We start from the raw sequence: 18459 nt of genomic DNA, 5'->3' as shown, positions 1-18459 counted from the left end.
AAGATAACACTGAATTTTTTTTGTTTGTTTGAATTTCGTTGACTATAAACCTTGGTCCAAAGCCAGTAACACACAGATTTACAATTCAAGTGGCAGAGGATGCACAGGGAAAGCAAACTCAATAGAGATAACACAACAAACGTTTTCTTAAAACAAACTGGACTGAGATGAAGCAGACAAGGCAAACAGCAGGATGCCCGTGCCCATCTTCAAGTGGCGCCAAGTCGCACCCTTCAGTTGACTTTTGTACAGGGTAAAATATAAGGATCTACTCTCTTGCTTCTACATATGGATAACCAGTTTTCCCATCACCATTTGTTAGAGACGGTCTTTTCTCCAATGTATGCTATGGGCACCTTTGTCAAGGATCAGATGCCTGTAGATGTGTGGGTATGTCTCTGTGTCTTCTACTCTGTACCACTGATCTATGTGTCTGTTTTTGTGCCAGTACCAGGCAGTTTTTGTTGCTTTAGCTCATTAATATAATTTGAAGTCAGGTATCTTGATACCTCTACCACTACTTTTTAGCTTAGAATTGCTTTGCTATTCTGGATCTTTTATTCTTACAAATGAATTTTAGGACTTTATTTTTTTCCCCTGGTTCTGTGAAGAATAGCATTGGTATTTTGATGGGGATTGTACTGAATCTGTATATTGCTTTTAGTATTATGGTCATTTAAAAAAATATTGATTCTGCCTATCCATGAACATGGGTGATCTTTCTATGTTTTTGTTTTCAGTTTCTTTCTTCAGTATTCTATAGTTTTCATTGCAGAGGTCTTTTTGCCTCCTGGTTAGCTTTATTCCTAGAATTTTTTTTTTGTAACCTGCTACTTTGTTCATTTATTTATTAGCTCGCAGTCTTCTGGTGAAGTTTTATTGAATATTTTAATTACAGAATTATGTCATCTATGAATAGTGATAATTCAACTTCTTACGTTTTTTAAAAAAAATTATTCTTTTCAAGGCTTTTTTAAAAATTTCTTTTTATTGTAAACAAATGGGATACATGTTGTTTGTGTTTGTACATGAAATAAAGGCATACCATTTGTGTAATCGTACATTTACATAGGGTAATGGTGTTTGATTCATTGTTATTTTTTCCTCCCCCCCACCACTCCCACCCCTCTTTTCCCTCTATACAGTCCCTCCTTCCTCCATTCTTGCCCCGCTCCAACGCCCCATTATGTGTCATCATCTGCTTATCAGTGAGATCATTTGTCCTTTGGTTTTTTGAGATTGGCTTATCTCACTTAGCATGATATTCTCCAATTTCATCCATTTGCCTGCAAATGCCATAATTTTACTATTCTTTATAGCTGGGTAATATTCCATTGTATATATATACCACAGTTTCTTTATCCACTCATCAATTGAAGGACATCTAGGTTGGTTCCACAATCTGGATATTGTGAATTGAGAAGCTATGAACATTGATGTGGCTGTATCTCTGTAGTATGCTGATGTTAAGTCCTTTGGGTATTGGCCGAGGAGTGGGATAGCTGGGTCAAATGATGGTTCCATTCCAAGCTTTCTAAGGAATCTCCACACTGCTTTCAGAGTGGCTGCACTGATTTGCAACCCCACCAGCAATGTATGAGTGTACCTTTTACCCACATCCTCACCAACACCTATTGCTGCTTGTATTCTTGATAATTGCCATTCTAATTGGGGTGAGAATGGAATCTTAGTGTAGTTTTGATTTGCATTTCTCTTATTACTAGAGATGTTGAACATTTTTTCATATATCTGTTGATTGCTTGTAGGTCTTCTTCTGTGAAGTGTCTGTTCATTTCCTTAGTCCATTTGTTGATTGGGTTATTTGTATTCTTGGTGTAGAGTTTTTTGAGTTCTTTGTATATTCTGGAAATTAGTGTTTTATCTGAAGTATGAGTGGCAAAGATTTTCTCCCACTCTGTAGGTTCTCTTTTCATATTGCTGATAGTTTCCTTTGCTGAGAGAAAGCTTTTCAGTTTGAATTTATCCCAGTTATTGATTCTTGCTTTTATTTCTTGTGCTATGGGAGTCTTGTTAAGGAAGTCTGATCCTAAGCTGACATGTTGAAGATTTGGACCTACTTTTTCTTCTATAAGATGCAGGGTCTCTGGTCTGATTCTGAGGTCCTTGATCCATTTTGAGTTAAGTTTTGTGGAGGGTAAGAGATGGGGGTTTAGTTTCATTCTGTTGCATATGAATTTCTAGTTTTCCCAGCACCATTTGTTGAAGAAGCTATCTTTTCTCCATTGCATATTTTTGGCACCTTTGTCTGGTATTAGAAAATTGTATTTATTTGGGTTTGTGTCCATGTCCTCTATTCTGTACCATTGATCTACCTGTCTGTTTTGGTACCAATACCATGCCGTTTTTGTTACTATTGCTTTGTAGTATAGTTGAATTTCTGGTATTGTGATACCCCCTGTTTCATTCTTCCTGCTAAGGATTGCTTTAGCTATTCTGGGTTTCTTATTCTTCCAGATGAATTTCATGATTGCTTGCTCTATTTCTGTAAGGTATATCATTGGGATTTTAATTGGAATTGCATTGAATCTGTATAGCACTTTTGGTAGTATGGCCATTTTGACAATATTAATTCTGCCTATCCAAGAACATGAGAGATCTTTCCATCTTCTAAGATCTTCCTCAATTTCTTTCTTCAATGTTTTGTAGTTTTCATTGTAGAGATCTTTTACGTGCTTGGTTAGATTGATTCCCAAGTATTTTTTTTTCTTTGAGGCTATTGCAAATGGAATTGTTTTCCTCATCTTCCTTTCAGATGTTTCATCACTTGTGTATAAAAATGCTTTAGATTTATGCATGTTGATTTTATAGCCTGCTATTTTGCTGAATTCATTGATGAGGTTGAGAAGTTTTCTGGAGGAGTTTTTTGGATCCTCTAAATGTAGAATCATGTCATCAGCAAATAGGGATAGTTTGAGTTCCTCTTGTCCTATTCATATCCCTTTAATTTCTTTAGTCTGTCTAATTGCTCTGGACAGAGTTTTGAGGACAATTTTGAATAGAAGTGGTGAAAGAGGACATCCCTGTCTTGTTCCTGTTTTTAAAGGGAATGCTTTCAGTTTTTCCCCATTAAGAATGATGTTGGCCATGGGCTTAGCATAAATAGCCTTTACAATGTTCAGGTATATTCCTACTATGCCTATTTTTTCTAGTGTTTTGAGCATGAAGGGGTGCTGTATTTTGTCGAACGCTTTTTCTGCGTCAATTGAAATAACCATATGATTCTTATCCTTAAGTCTATTGACATGATGGATTACATTTATTGATTTACGGATGTTAAACCATCCTTGCATTCCAGGGATGAACCCCACTTGATCGTGGTGCACGATTTTCTTAATATGTTTTTGGATACAGTTTGCCAATATTTTGTTAAGGATCTTAGCATCTATATTCATCAAGGATATTGGTCTAAAATTTTCTTTCCTTGATGTGTCTTTGCCTGGTTTGGGTATGAGGGTGATATTAGCTTCATAGAATGAGTTTGGTAGGGTACCCTCCTTTTCTATTTCCTGGAATACTTTGAGAAGTATTGGAATGAGTTCTTCTTTGAAGGTCTTGTAGAACTCGGCTGAGGATCCGTCTGGCCCTGGGCTTTTCTTGGATGGTAGGTTTTTTTTTTTTTTTTTTTTTTTTTTTTTTTTGCAGTGCTGGGGATTAAACCCAGGGCCAAGCACTCTACCAACTGAGCTATATCCCCAGCCCCGGTTGGTAGGTTTTTAATGGCTTCTTCTATTTCATTGCTTGATATTGATCTGTTTAAATTGTGTATGTCCTCCTGGTTCAGATTGGGAGGAGCATATGTCTCTAGAAATTTGTCAATATCTTCAGTAGTTTCTATTTTGTTGGAATACAGATTTTTTCAAAGTAGTTTCTCATTATGTTATGTATCTCAGTGGTGTCTGTCTTGATGTTTCCTTTTTCATCACAAAGTTTAGTAATTTGAGTTTTTCCTTCTCTTTGTTAGTGTGGCTAAGGGTTTGTCTATTTTGTTTACTTTTCAAAGAACCAACTTTTTGTTTTGTCAATTTTTTGAATTGTTTCTTTTGTTTCAATTTCATTGATTTCAGCCCCGATTTTAATTATTTCCTATCTTCTACTACTTTTGCTGTTTTTCTGTTCTTCTTTTTCTAGGGCTTTGAGCTGTAATGTTAGGTCATTTAGTTGTTGACTTTTCGTTCTTTTCTGGAATGCACTCCATGCAGTGAATTTTCTTTCCTCTTAGTACTGCTTTCATAGTGTCCCAGAGATTTTGGTATGTTGTATCGTCGTTCTCATTGACCTCTAAGAATTTTTTTATCTCCTCCCTGATGTTTTCTGTTATCCATGTTTCATTCAATAACATATTATTTAGTCTCCAGGTGTTGGGGTAATTTCTGTTTTTTATTTTGTCATTGATTTCTACTCTCAGTCCATTATGATCTGATAGAACACAAGGCAGTATCTCTATTTTTTGCATTTCCTAAGGGCTGCTTTATGACATAACATGTGGTCTATTTTCGAGAAGGTTCCGTGTGCTGCTGAGAAGAAAGTGAAACCGCTTGTTGATGGCTGGAATATTCTATATATATCTATTAAGTCTAGGTTATTGATTGTGTTATTGAGTTCTATGGTTTCTTTGGTTGGTTTTTGTTTGGAAGATCCATCTAGTGGTGACAGCGGTATGTTAAAGTCACCCAGAATTATTGTGTTGTGGTCTCTATGATTCCTGAAATTGAGAAGGATTTGTTTGATGTACAGGGATGCACATTTTTTGGGGCATAAATATTTACTATCATTATGTCTTCCTGATTTATGGTTCCCTTAAGCAGTATGAAATGTCCTTCTTTATCCCTTCTGACTAACTTTGGCTTGAAGTCCACTTTATCTGATATAAGGATGGAAACCCCCGCTTTTTTACTGAGTCCATGTGCATGGTAGGTTTTTCCCATCCTTTCACTTTTAGTCTGTGGATGTCTTTTTCTATGAGATGAGTCTCTTGCAGGCAGCATATTGTTGGGTCTTTCTTTTTAATCCATTCTGCCAGTCTATGTCTTTTGATTGATGAGTTTAGGCCATTAACGTTCAGGGTTATTATTGAGATATGATTTGTATTCCCAGTCATTTGGCTTATTTTTTGTTTTTAAGTTGGCGTGGTTTCTCCTTTGAGTGGTTTTTCTCTAAGGTAGTTCCTCCCTTTGCTGACCTCCATTGTTGTTTTTCATTTCCTCCTCATGGAATATTTTGTTGAGAACATTCTGTAGCTCAGGCTTTCTATTTGTAAATTCTTTTAACTTTTGTTTATCATGGAAGGATTTTATTTCATCTTCAAATCTGAAGGTTAGTTTTGCTGGGTATAGGATTCTTGGTTGGCAACCATGTTCTTTCAGAGCTTGAAATATGTTGTTCCAGGCCCTTCTAGCTTTTAGAGTCTGGGTTGAGAAGTCTGCTGCTATCCATATTGGTTTCCCCCTATATGTAATCTGATGCTTTTCTCTTGCGGCCTTCAAAATCCTATCTTTATTTTGAATGTTAGGCATTTTCATTGCGTTGGTGTGGATCTGCTGTGATTTTGTGCATTTGGTGTTCTGTAAGCCTCTTGTATTTGATTTTCCATTTTATTCTTCAGGTTTGGGAAATTTTCTGATATTATCTCATTGAATAGGTTGTTCATTCCTTTGGTTTGTATCTCTGTGCCTTCCTCAATCCTGATAATTTTTGAATTTGATCTTTCCATGATGTCCCATAATTCTTGGAGGTTCTGCTTATGATTTCTTACCATCTTCTCTGTTTGGGCAACTTTATTTTCAAGATTAAATATTTTGTGTTCATTGTCTGAGGTTCTGTCTTCCAAGTGGTCTAGTCTTTTGGTGATGCTTTCCATTGAGTTTTTTATTTGGTTTATTGTTTCCTTTATTTCAAGGATTTCTGTTTGTTTTTTGTTTTTTGTTTTTTTTTTTTTTTTTTGGAGAATCTCTATCTCTTTGTTGAAATGAACTTTTGCTTCCTGCAGTTGCTCTTTCAGCTTATTGGTATTATCATTCATTGCCTGCATTTGCTCTCTTATCTCATCCTTTGCTTCACAAATCATCTTAATCATGTATAATCTGAAGTCCTCTTCTGACATTTCTTCTAACATACTGTCATTGGATTCTATTACTATAGAATCTAGATTTGTTTGGATCATTTTCTTCCCTTGTTTTTTCATGTTGTTCATGTATCTTCCCCTCTAGCAGTGCAGATCTCTGGGGTATTGCAGATTTCCCCCTATAGGCTTATAGTGGCCGTATAGGTTTCCAAAACCTTTTCTTTAAGGAGAGATCAATATTAGCAGTGCCCAATTCAGACAGTATGCAATCCTAGACCAAATAGCTCCTATGAGGACAATAATAAAATTGTCATAATAAACAGAATGAGTTCAAATATTATCTTCAGTAAAACAAACAGATTTGCATTAAGGTGTGCGGTTTCCAATGGAGGACAAAGAGGATGCAGAGGGATGTAGAATGTAGCTGTTAATGGGATAAGAAAAGAAAGAAGATCTAGATAATAGAATGGGTGAGAGTGTAATCAAAAGAAATTGGATGTTAGCATGCAAAAAGGGAGAAAGAGACTCTGAGGGAACAGGTAAACAAAAGGAAAAGAGAGCAAGAAAAGTAAAGAAATAAAAACTTAAAATTCTTCAATAAGGAGAAAAAACAAAATCTACAGTATAACAGTCATATAGTAATGAAACCTCCCAGTCTTCAGTAGCCTGATGCATGAGAGGTACCTGACAATGAGCTTCAAGCCTCCAGCAGGCATCTCAGGATGGGATTTGCCCCCCCTAAAGTTTGGAGCTATGGCTTCCAGGATTATCTAAGATGGCCACTCTGGCTTCCAAATGTATTGGCAAATGGGGTGCTACAGCTCAGGGTATGGACGTGGTCAGCTGGAGGTCCTGGAGGCGGGGTGTGGTTGGTCAGGCAGGGGTCCTGGAGGTCCGGCGTGTTTGGTGTGGTTGTGGGATCCTGGAGGCCGGGTGCAATCAGTCGGTCTGGGGTCCCGGTGATAGGGCGCAGTCACTTGGTCTGGGGGTCCTGGCGGCAGGGAGCAGTCAGTTGATGTGAGGGCCACAGAGGCAGGGAGTGATCGGTCGGGCTGAGGGATAATGGAGATGGGGCTCAGTCAGTCCGGCCAGGGGTCCTATGGGGCCTGGCTGTTGTTTCAAAATGGCAGCAGCCACGTGTAATCAAACCTGCAGGTACTGTAACAGTGAACTTCCAGGTGACAGCAGGCAGCTGGTGCTCCACTGGCGGTTGGTGATCAGTTTGCTGACTGTTGTCGGACGATTGGGAGGTGAACCTCATGCGGTGGGTGATGGATAGGTGTAAGGCAGGCGATGGACAGGCGAGAGGCAGGCAAATGGCTGATGATAGGCGCCTGACAGTGAGCAATCTGCACTCAAAAAAGGTGTCAATATGCTGGCAGACTGCAGGTGATCACAGCAGACAAATGGGGTAAACAGCAGGGAATTGATAAGCAGCAGAAACTACCTCACCAAGAAACAGATATCCTCTGCTTGAAACCGACAAGGAAAGCAGCCTCCCTCTAGTCTGCCCCCTTTTTTTTTTTTTTTTTTTTTTTGAGCTTCATGGTTCCTTTCCTTTTATTCCTTCTCTTGCTTAATTGCTCTGGCTAGAATTTCCAGCACTGTATTGAATAGGAATGATGAGAGTGGACATCCTTGTCTTTCTTGGGATTTTGAAGGAAATGCTCTCACTTTTTCCCCATTCACTGTGATGTTGGCTTTGGGTTTGTGGTATCTAACCTTTGTGATGACGAGGTAGGTTCCTTCTATCCCTAATTTCTTCAGTGTTTTTATCATGAATGGATACTAAATTTCACTAGGGCTTTCTCTGCATCTATTGAGAGGATTAAATGTTTTTGGTCCTTAATTCTACTTCTGTGATGAATTACATTAATTGATTTGCATTATGTTAAACAATCCTTGCATTGCTGGAATAAAACCAACTTGGTTGTAATGCTTAATAATCTTAATGTGTTGTTAAATAGAACTTGCTAAAATTTTATTAGGAATTTTTGCATCTAAGTTTATCAAGGATATTGATCTTTAGTTTTCTTTGCTTGACCTGTTATCTGGTTTTGGTTTGCGTGCAATACTGTCTTCATAAAATGAATTTGGAAGTGTTCTGTCCTTTTCTGTTTCATGGAATAATTTGAGGAGTATTGGCATTAGTTCTTCTTTAAAGGTCTGGCAGAGTTTGGCTGAGAATCTATCTGGTCCTGAACTTTTCTTTATTGGGAGCCTTTTTTAAAAAGGGTATACAGAAAATTTAATAGAGCACCAAAAAATAAATGAAGAAAAATCAGTAGAATTCAGCTTACAAACAACAAACCAAACTTGGAATATTTGTAAAAAAAAAAAAAAATATGCAAGACCTCTATGAAGGAAGCTTTAAAACATATCTGGGGATATGAAAAGTACATGAACAAATGGAGAGTTACTACATTACTGGAGAGGAAGACATCTATTTTTCACTTCAAAGCATGTACATTTTTTGCAATTCAAGTAAAAATAACAACAGCTTTTGTAAGAATTGGAAGGAGTCAATTGATCTTGAAGTTCCACAATAAGAAAGAAATTGAATAGCCAGAAAAACCTTGGAAAAGAAGTGCAATGAGGGTAGAATAGTGGCCCTAGAACCTAAAACATTCCAAATGAATATCAGTTTTAATGTTAACATTTAAAACCAAAGTATTCCTTCATAATCCTGGAGTGACACAGCCTTTCTAAGTATGACTTAAACTCTGGAAGCCCCAAAAAAAGAAAAGCTGAGTATACCCAGCTCCATTAAAACACTTTTCTGCACGGCAAAAGGTTCAAAAGCATTCAAAACGGAGAAAATTGTATTTCCATCTCTTACCACAAAGGGCTAACTTCTTTAGTGATTGATATACAAATAGTTTTGCAAGGCAGTGAGAAATGAGTAAAGGATATGGACCTGCAATTCACAGAGAAGCAAAACATTCTACACATTGAAACCATACATCTGCCCTCACCACTAAAGAAATGCAAATTTATATGACAGCGAGAAATGATTTTTCACTGTCAGATTCTCCCAGAATCAGATCTGATTGGCCAGGCTGTGGAAAAATAGGCACAGAAATCACTCGCTGAAGGGAAGTCAAACTGGTAGAGCCCCAAGGAGGGCACTCTGATAATACCTATTGAAAATACAAATGCATATGCCCCTTAATCAAGAGCTTCATTTATACAAGTGTACTCTATGGGAAATCAGTATAACACAGAAAATAATAAAACATTTTGAAAACAATCAAGATGTCCAAAAGATGACTAGTTCATTATATCAAAATACAGCCTTATATTGTTAAAAAAAAAAAAACAAAACTAATGTATCTCCAAAAAAAGTGTAAAAAATAAAAAACTAAGATGATGAGAGAAGCATATAATATGCTGGCTTGTCATATGCTACCTTGATTTTTAAAAGGGAAAAAAAATCAGAATGTCTAGTTGATATCAGGAAGGCATACAGTTAAAAAATAAAAAAGGACAAAACCCCAAAAAGCAAAACCAAAAAACTCACACCACTAACAGTGATACCTGTTAAGAATAATTTTCAATTTAGCAGATTAACTTCTCACAACAAATCCGTTTAAACATTAACAACAACAAAAAATCTATTCCTACACCAACCCCAATTTTGCATGATTTTTCAAATATGTGCATCTCATATTACATGTTTATTTCATATTTGAATATTTATTCATCTATAGTACTTCAGAAGATACAAAAATTAATCTTACTCTAAGATCTATAGACTGAAATTTCCAAGTTCTTTCAATAGCTTTCCAATCCTAATGACTAAAGATTTCTAACTATATCTGTTTAATTTCTTTTGTCATCGTGGTTAATTTCTGTGGGTTCTATAATTGGCATTTTTTCTTAAGACTTTATGTATGCAAAACCATCCTTTATGCTGAAAATTCTTGAGATTCCACAAATGTAAAACTAGATCACTCAGTAGTTGCAAAGTGATAAGTCAGAAGCATCCCAGGACCTCCTTGGAAGCAAGTTCCAACAGTCTCAAGTGCCATTCTATTTCTTTTTCTCAGTGTGCTTCCCATTCCTTGTGCATGGTTGTATTCTGGTTATATTCTCTTCTGATTTGCATTCCTTCCTAATGACTTAACTACACAGGGCACAGGCCTCTGTCTTTCTTTGATCCAGAGAGTCACCTGATTTCCTTACCATTGTTCTTGTCACAGTTGATTCAGTTGGCCAGAGGATTGACAGCTTCAGAGGCAACCAGGGCTAGAGTAAAAGCTATAGCATCAGAATCTAGCTGAGTGGGATTCTCATCAAAAGCTGCTTCCCTCATCTCATGGCCTTCCACAAACAGCCCCCCGGTGTTCCTCAGTATCTTAGTGTACTATGATTGGGATCGTGGGGGAATTGTCTAGGTATTGGTAGAAGAACCATTGCTGATTATTTCCTATAAGGCCAAGCTGCCCTTGAAGGTTTGGCACTATATCAGCCTTGGATGAGTCTGGCGTCGGCCTGTGAGCAGGCTTCACACCTGTGCCATGGGTTGGGCAGCTTGAGCCTTGAAGGAAATAAGACCCTTCCTGGGTCTCCTGAGCCCAGCTCCTGCTGCCTATTCCCACTGTGGGAAGTCGCTGAGGCCCCTGCAGCTCAGACATCTTAGACCACTGAGTCCTCTGTTGGAAGGCTTATTATTGCTTCTGTCTCTTTGCCAGTTATTAGTCTGTTTAGGTTTTGTATGCCCTCTTGATTCAGTTTTGGTGTGGTGTACATATCTAGAAATGTATCCAGTTGTTCTAGATTTTCACATTTATTGGAGTTTAAGTTTTCAAAGTAGTTCCTAATGATCCTCTTGATTTCTATGACATCTGTGGTGATTTTTCATCTTTTTCATCTCTTATTAATTTGGGTCTTCTTTTTATTTTGGTTAGGTTGGCTTAGGGCTTATCAATCTTAATTATCTTTTCAAAGAAACAACTCTTTGTTTCATTGAGCCTTTGCATTATTTTTTATCCTCAATTTCATTGATTTTGACTATACTCAATTATTTCCTTCTTCTGGTTTTGAAATTGGTTCGTGTTTTTCAAGGACCTTGAGAAGTATCATTGGATTGTTTATTTGGAATATTATTTTCTTATGTAGGCACTCACAGATGTAAACTTCTCTCTTACAAACACCTTCACAGTGTCCCGTAGGTTCTGGTGTATTGTGTCACTGTTCTTATTTGATTTATAAGAATTTTTAAATCTCTCCCCTGATTTCATCTGTCACCCATTCATCATGCAAAAATGTATTGTCCAATCTCAGCTTGTTTATGTAGTTTCTGTAGGGCTTTTTGTTGTTGATTTCTACTTTCATTCCATTTTTGGGGATTTTTTTGCTTTTTTTTTTCCAGGGCCAAGGACCGAACTCAGGGCCTTGCACGTGCTAGGCAAGCGCTCTGCCACTGAGCTAAATTCATTTTCATTCCATTTTGATACAATAAGATGCAATAATTTTATCAATTTTTTTTTGTATTTTCTCAGAGTTTCTAAAATATGGTCTGTTTTTGAGAAAGTTCCATGAACCACTGAGAATACAGTATATTTAGCTGTTGTTGGATGAAATATTCTATAAATGTCTGTTAAGTTTATTTGATTTATAACATTTTTCAGGTCCAATCTTAACTGAGTTTATAACTGGATACCTGTGTGTTGGTAATAGAGGTATGTTGAAATCACCCAGTGTTATTGTATTGGAGTCTATATGGGACTTCATGTTGAGTAATGTTTTTGTTTTGTTTTTTTGGTACTAGGGATTGAACCCAGAGGGACCATGGAGATATATACCCAGCCATTTAAAATTTTTTTAAATTTATTTTTTGAATATTTTTTAGTTGTAAATGGACAAAATACCTTTATTTAATTAATTTATTTATTGAACCCAGTGCCTCACACATGCTAGGCAAGCGCATTACCAGTGAACCACAACCCCAGCCCCTAATTTTTTTTTTTTTATTTGAGACAGGGTCTTGCTAAGTTGCTTAGGACCTCTTTTAGTTGCTGAGGGTGGTCTTGAATTTGCAATCCTCCTGCCTCAGCCTTCTGAGCTTCTGGGATTATAAGTGTGTGCCACTGTGCTGGACTAAGGTTTATTTTTTTATTTCACCTCTGTGAAATATTGAAGTTTTTTTCTTTTTCTTTCTTTCTTTTTTTTTTTTTTTTAGTACTGGGGATTGAACTCAGGGGCACTAACTCTGAGCCTCATCCCCAGCCCTATTTTGTATTTTATTTAGAAACAGGGTCTCACTGAGTTTGTTAGTACCTTGCCATTGCTGAGGCTGGCTTTGGACTCATAATCCTCCTATCTCAGACTCCCAAGCCGCTAGGATTATGCCTATTTACGTATTTTCTGTACTGCCACCTTCAGAATCATGAATTATTTTAATTTCTTCTTATCTTGAAAGGTTTTTATTTCTCCTGATTCTGAAGGGTAGCTTTGCTGGATATGGTGATCCTTTTTTTTTTTTTTTTTTTTTGCGGTGCTGGGGATCGAACTCAGGGCCTTGTACTTGCAAGGCAAGCACTCTACTGATGGAGCTATCTCCCCAGCCCAGATATAGTGATCTTGATTGACAGTTATTTTCCTGCAGGACTTGGAACACATTGCTCCAGCATGTCCTCCTGGATTTTGGAGTTTGTGCTGAGAAAGTGTAAGTTTATTCTTGTTGACTTGCCTCTAACTGTGACCTGATATTTTTCTTTCGAGGCTTTTAAAATTCTAACCTTGTTCTGTTTGTTAAGGATTTTAACTATAATGTGTTGTGGAGAAGTTCTTTTTTGATCTTGTCTATTTGGAATTCTGAATGTGTCCTGTATCTGAATGTCCATTTCATTTTTGAGGTTTGGAAGTTTTTCTGTTATTATTTCCCTGAAGTGGTTATCCATTCTGTTAGTCTGCATCTCACAACCCTTTTAAATTCCAGCAATTCTTAAATTTGGTCTCTTAAGGTTGTTTTAGAGTTCTTTTATATTCTGGTCATGGTTACTTGTTTTCTTTTCTTTAGCACTGTCTGAATGTGCAAGTTTGGCCACTTGATTTCCAGCTCTGAGATTCTGCTTTTATCATGGTTTACTCTATTAGAGAGACTTTCAGCTGAACATTTTATTTGATATATTGTGTCTTTCTAAGGTTCTTGTTTGTTTCTTTTCAACATCTCTTTGTTCTTAATGAATTTCACATCCTGTGCTGACTTTCTTAATTTATTCAGTTGGTTTTTTTTTTTTAATATGTGTGTGTATACTCTTGAAATTTACTGATGATTTTTATGTTCATTCTTTTGAATTCTTTAAAAAAGTTTTTTTTGGTTGTAGATGGAAACATTATTTTTTTTAAATGTGTTACTGAGAATTGAACCCAGTGCCTCACATGTGCTAGGCAAGCACTGTACCACTGAGCCCCAACCCCAGCAGCCGCCTCTTTTGAATTTTTTATTTGATATTTCATCCACTTCAATGTCAGTTGCTGGTGAATTATAAAATTTAGGAGGCATCTCGTTATCTTGTTTTTTCATGTTTCTTGTATTCCCTTCTTGAGTTTTATGCATATGTTGGGATGGATTTATCTTCCATTGTTATGTGAGGGCCTTTTAGGGCACACCCATCACTTGCCAAAGTATCCTGGTATGATCTAGATTGAGACCCTTCATAGGTGTGGCATTCACAGCCTTTGTGTTAATTTTCTGTTTTTGCTGTAGAAGTTGATATCCATAAGTGGGACCTGAGAACCTCTATGCCCAGTCATTTCTTTGTGGGCCCTGGTCATTAGTTTGGGGTGTTTATCTCTTCTAGTCTTTGTATTAAAGTATAGCTAAAGTTTGTGGTTAATTTGCATGTGGAGCGAGGTACACTGTCTTTTGGCTGGATTTAGTTCAGCAGCAGAACTTATGTCCCTGTAGATTCCCAGCACCTCACAGGAAAGGGGGAAACAGATAATAATGCCACTGAAGCAAACAATAAACAGCATTAAAATACCTACTGCCTGCTATGACAGCTACAGCACTACCTACCACAAGAGCAGGAGACGTGGGGTTAGCAGTTGCCAACAACAAAAACAAATGAACAAATAACCATGAACTAGAGCTGGCATTAAACAGCAGATGTAGTTGTGTCATCCCCAGTGCTAATAACTGCCACAATACCAATGTGGGGGCAGAAGTTATATAAACCAACTATTCCCTCAAATGGTAAAAATAAGAGAAATGAAAATGTGATAGGAAGGTAGGAGAAAGTGCAGTATATTCAAAATGTGGACAGAGAATGTTGAAGAGAGATAGCAAGTGATGGTTATAAAGAAGGAGAAAAAACAGAGAACAAGAGAAACAAGAGAAGGAGAGGAAAAGAGATGAGAGAAATAGACAAAAACAAATCAAAAGCCCTAAACCTCAACAGACAAAGAGAAATAACTGTCATTGAAAAAGCTAAAAATAAGGAAAAAAGAAATGATGTGAATATATATTCATGAAACAATCAGTACCAAAAAGGGGGCGGGGGTGAAGTTTCTCAATGAAAAATGAAAGAATCCCTACCACTGAGGGTAGATGAGGATGGATGGTCACTGCCTGTGCCTAGCTGCCCTTTCCATTTCTTCTTGGGCTGTGTACTGGGTGAGAGAGAGCGAAGGCTGGGAGTTATTAACCCCTTCCTCTTTGTGTGGCTCACTGAGCTCCTAACTGGTGTAGCCTAAAACCGAAGCTTGTTGAAATAGCTCTCAGCCTCCCTTCTCGTCAGTGTAAGGTAGAATGGAATGGAAAGTACTCTTGACTGGAGTTTTGTCCAGACGGACCAAACTCTGATGCCCTTCCCAGGTGGGGGTGCTGTAAAATTCTGAGGGGAGTTCTGGTGACTGGGCCTTAGGCCTAATGAGGCCTTAGGGGTCTTGTTGGGTAACCTCTGGAGATTAGATCAACACATCCCTAGGGCCAGGCAGATGCCATCTCTGATAAAAGTCTTATCTAAGGAACCTCCCAAGAATTACTCTCTCTGGGCAGGGGAACCAACCCTCCACACACTGCTGCTCACAGATACGGCCTTCCCAGCCTTAGTCCCTGAGTGCATTCCTGACCCTCTTCAGCTGTCACATGAGCCACCAGACTCCAAGGAAAACTTTGCTGCAGTTCCCTTTGTTTTTCTGATTTGAATTACCGTGGGTACAATCTCTGTGCCTGTTTTACTCGTTTTCTCCTAGGCCACATGGTAGAAGCTTGCTGGGAAAGTATGGCAATGTTTGCTATGATTCTCAGGCTTCTGCGGCAGCAAGCTGCAAATGGTCTCCTCAAGATGGCTCATGCCTCAGTTCTTTGCTCACCAGTTGAGAAACACAGAGCACTTTTCAAACACTACTTCACCATGTAGCCTCTGGTTCCACTAAGTTCAAGGCTGCTTTTTGGACTGACAGGTTTTTCTATGCCAAATTTCCCCTCAGCATTTTTCTCTGTCCCTCCTCTCTGTTTAACCTGCACTGCTACTGCAACCAGCTTGGATCCAGTGTACTCCTTCTTGTTCTTTGTCAGTGCACCCAAATTTCTGAGACTCTAAGAGATTTTAGCTGTCTGATATTGAATTCTAATTAATTCCCTCTTCCACCTACCTCACCAAGGAGCTGTACTCCCACTGTATCCCAAACCATGGAGCAACTGGAAATGCAGCCTTCCTCTAATTTGCCATCTCGAATTGCTGACATTTTTTTTTCAACCAACAACATTAGTAAATACTTAGCTAGACTAAGAAAAAAAGAGAAAAGACTCAAGTAATAAAAATCAGAAACAAAAGAGATATCACAGTTGATGCCATAGAAATAAAGAATCATAAGAGACTACTGTGAAAAATAATTAGCCATCAAATTGGATAACCTAGAAGAAAATTTCCTGGAAACATTCATCCTATTAAGACTGAACCATGAAGAAATAAAGATTCAAAAATACCTTTAACTGTGACAATAATTGAATCAGTAATAAAAACCTCCTTCAAAAAGAGATAGCAGGACCAGATGGCTTCCCTGAAGAATCCTACCAAACATTTAAAGAAATAACACCAATTCTTGCACTCTTTCCAAAATATTGAAAAGGAGGGAACACTTCCAAACTCAGTATTACCCTGCTACCCATATCCTTGCTAAGTATTGACATTAGAATCTCAGCAAAATGCTAGCAAACTGCAAATCAATAGCACAATAAAAGGATTATACACCATGACCAAGAGGAATGCAAAGATGGCTCAACACATTATAATCGATCAGTGTGTTATACCACATTAACAGAATGAAGGACAAAAACAACATGGTCATCTCAAGTAATGTAGAAAGAGCATTTGACAGAACTCAAAACTGTTTCATAATAAAAACATTCATCAAACTAAGACTAATGGGAAAATACTCCAAAGTAATAAAGGTCATGTGTGAAAAGCCTACAGTTAATGTCATATTCAGCAGTAAAAAACTGCAAGCTTCTTTTCTAAGATCAGGATCATAACAAGGATGTCCATTCTTGCCACATTTACTTAATGTTGTACTAGAAGTCTTACCCAGAGCAATTAGGCAAGAAAAAGAAATAAAAGTCACCCAAGTTGGAAGAGAAGTAAAATTCTCCCTTTTTACAGAAGACATAATCTTATTTGTAGAAAACCCTGAAAATTATACACACAAAAACTGTTAGAATTAATAAATGAATCCAGTGAAATTGCAGGGTACAAAATCAACACACAAATATTAGTTGTGTTTTTATATGCTAATAGTGAAATCTAAAAATTAAGAAAACAACCCCATTTATAACAACATTTTTAAAAATAAGAAAATACTTAAAAACGGACTTAACCAAGGAGGCAAAGGACTTTTACACTGAAAAACTACAAAGCATTGCTGAACAAAATTAAAGAAGTCACAAGCAAATTGAAAGGCATCATATATATATATATATATATATATATATATATATATATATGTTTAATTTCCTCAATTTAAGTTAGTTCCAGGAACACAGCACTCATTTTTAACCAGTTGTAAATGGACACAATACCTTTATTTTATTTATTTATTTTTTATGTGGTGCTAAGGATCAAACCCAGTGCCTCACAGCTGCTAGGCAAGCTCTCTACCATTGAGCTACAACCTCAACCCAAAAAGCATCCTTTTATTAATGGAGTGAAGAGTTCATATTGTTCAAAAGATATATAAAAATTCAGTGCAAATCTATAAAAATCTCAATGACATTTTTTGCAAAAACAGAAAAAATCCTAAAATTCCTATAGAATCTCAAAGGACTTTGAATGGCCAGAAGTCTTGAGAAACAAAAACAAAGACGGTGGCTTCATGCTTCCTTATTCAGAATATATTACAAACAATATGATACGACATAAAGAGAGATATATAGACCACTGGGACAGAATACATGGCCCTTAATCGTGGGAGGATAGTCCCTTCAATGAAGAGTGTTGGGAAAACTGAATATCCACTTGCAAAAGAAGCAAACTGGACTCAGACCATGTACAAAAAATGATTCAAATGGATTAAAGACTTAAATGTGATACTTGGAACTACAAAATTCCAAGGACAAACTGTAGAAGAAAAGCATTTATGGCCAAGTGTTTTCTTGGATATGGTCTGAAAAGTATAAATAACAATAGCAAAAATAATATGACCTTTTCCCCTAAATCTCTTTTGCCGTACAAAATCTTTACATTTGTATCAGCTCACCTTACTTGGGCCTGTCCTAGGAAACACCAGGGTTCCACACATGACGCCTCATTTGTCAGACATGCTCCGTAAGTGTCTTCAGGATGAATGGTTTCCTAGATAATTGGATCTTTGCTCTTTAAATACTACTTTTAATAGATCCCCTTTTAAAAAAAAGTATGACAAATAAGCCTAAAATTACCTCAATTGGATAATGCTGCTCAAAATAGCCACTGGTAAGCATCCAGATGGTGGTGACATGGGTGTTCACTGTAAAATTATTTCCAATTTCTTGTATGCTTGGAATTTTCCTAATAAATGCTAGAGAAAAAACATCACATCAAGAGGCCATGAAACTCCTTTTTAAACAATCAGTGGTTACTCAAAGGGCTCAGTGTGTGGATGGTTGAGGTTGCCAGACTGCCTAGGTTCTTATCTGGTCTCTGCTACCTCCTAGCTGTGTGACCTTCTGGCAGTTTATGCGCTTCTCTGAGCCGTGTCTTTCTTGACCATGAAATGGGATTCTTGGGTCTGTTGTGAGAGTAAATTGAAAGAATGTGTACAAAAGCACGCTGTACACGATTAGACTCTTGGTACATGTTGATTGTTGTGATCACTGCCTCCACTGCTACTCCTTTGTCATTGCCTGTATTCAGTGATTGACCCCCTGAGAGAGTGGCTAGCAGTGTTAC

At 37.4% G+C, this 18459-nt stretch overlaps 1 protein-coding gene across 10 annotated transcripts in view; it reads left to right on the top strand.

The window, feature by feature from the left end:
• ZHX3 (zinc fingers and homeoboxes 3) overlaps positions 1–18459 on the top strand; it is a 126188-nt gene that overhangs the window by 97140 nt on the left and 10589 nt on the right. Inside the window, exon 4 of one of the 10 annotated variants that reach the window (XM_079126903.1) lies at positions 12693–12752. The exons of the other annotated variants lie outside the window; for them this stretch is intronic. The gene's annotated coding sequence lies outside the window, so the exon portion shown is untranslated. The remainder of the gene's footprint in view (positions 1–12692; positions 12753–18459) is intronic. 10 annotated transcript variants of the gene reach the window in all.

The sequence above is a fragment of the Sciurus vulgaris genome (assembly GCF_902686455.1).
Source record: "Sciurus vulgaris genome assembly, chromosome: 2".
NCBI lineage: Eukaryota > Metazoa > Chordata > Mammalia > Rodentia > Sciuridae > Sciurus > Sciurus vulgaris.
Note: the sequence above shows the minus strand (reverse complement) of the source record. Positions and strands in the feature narration are given on the sequence as shown.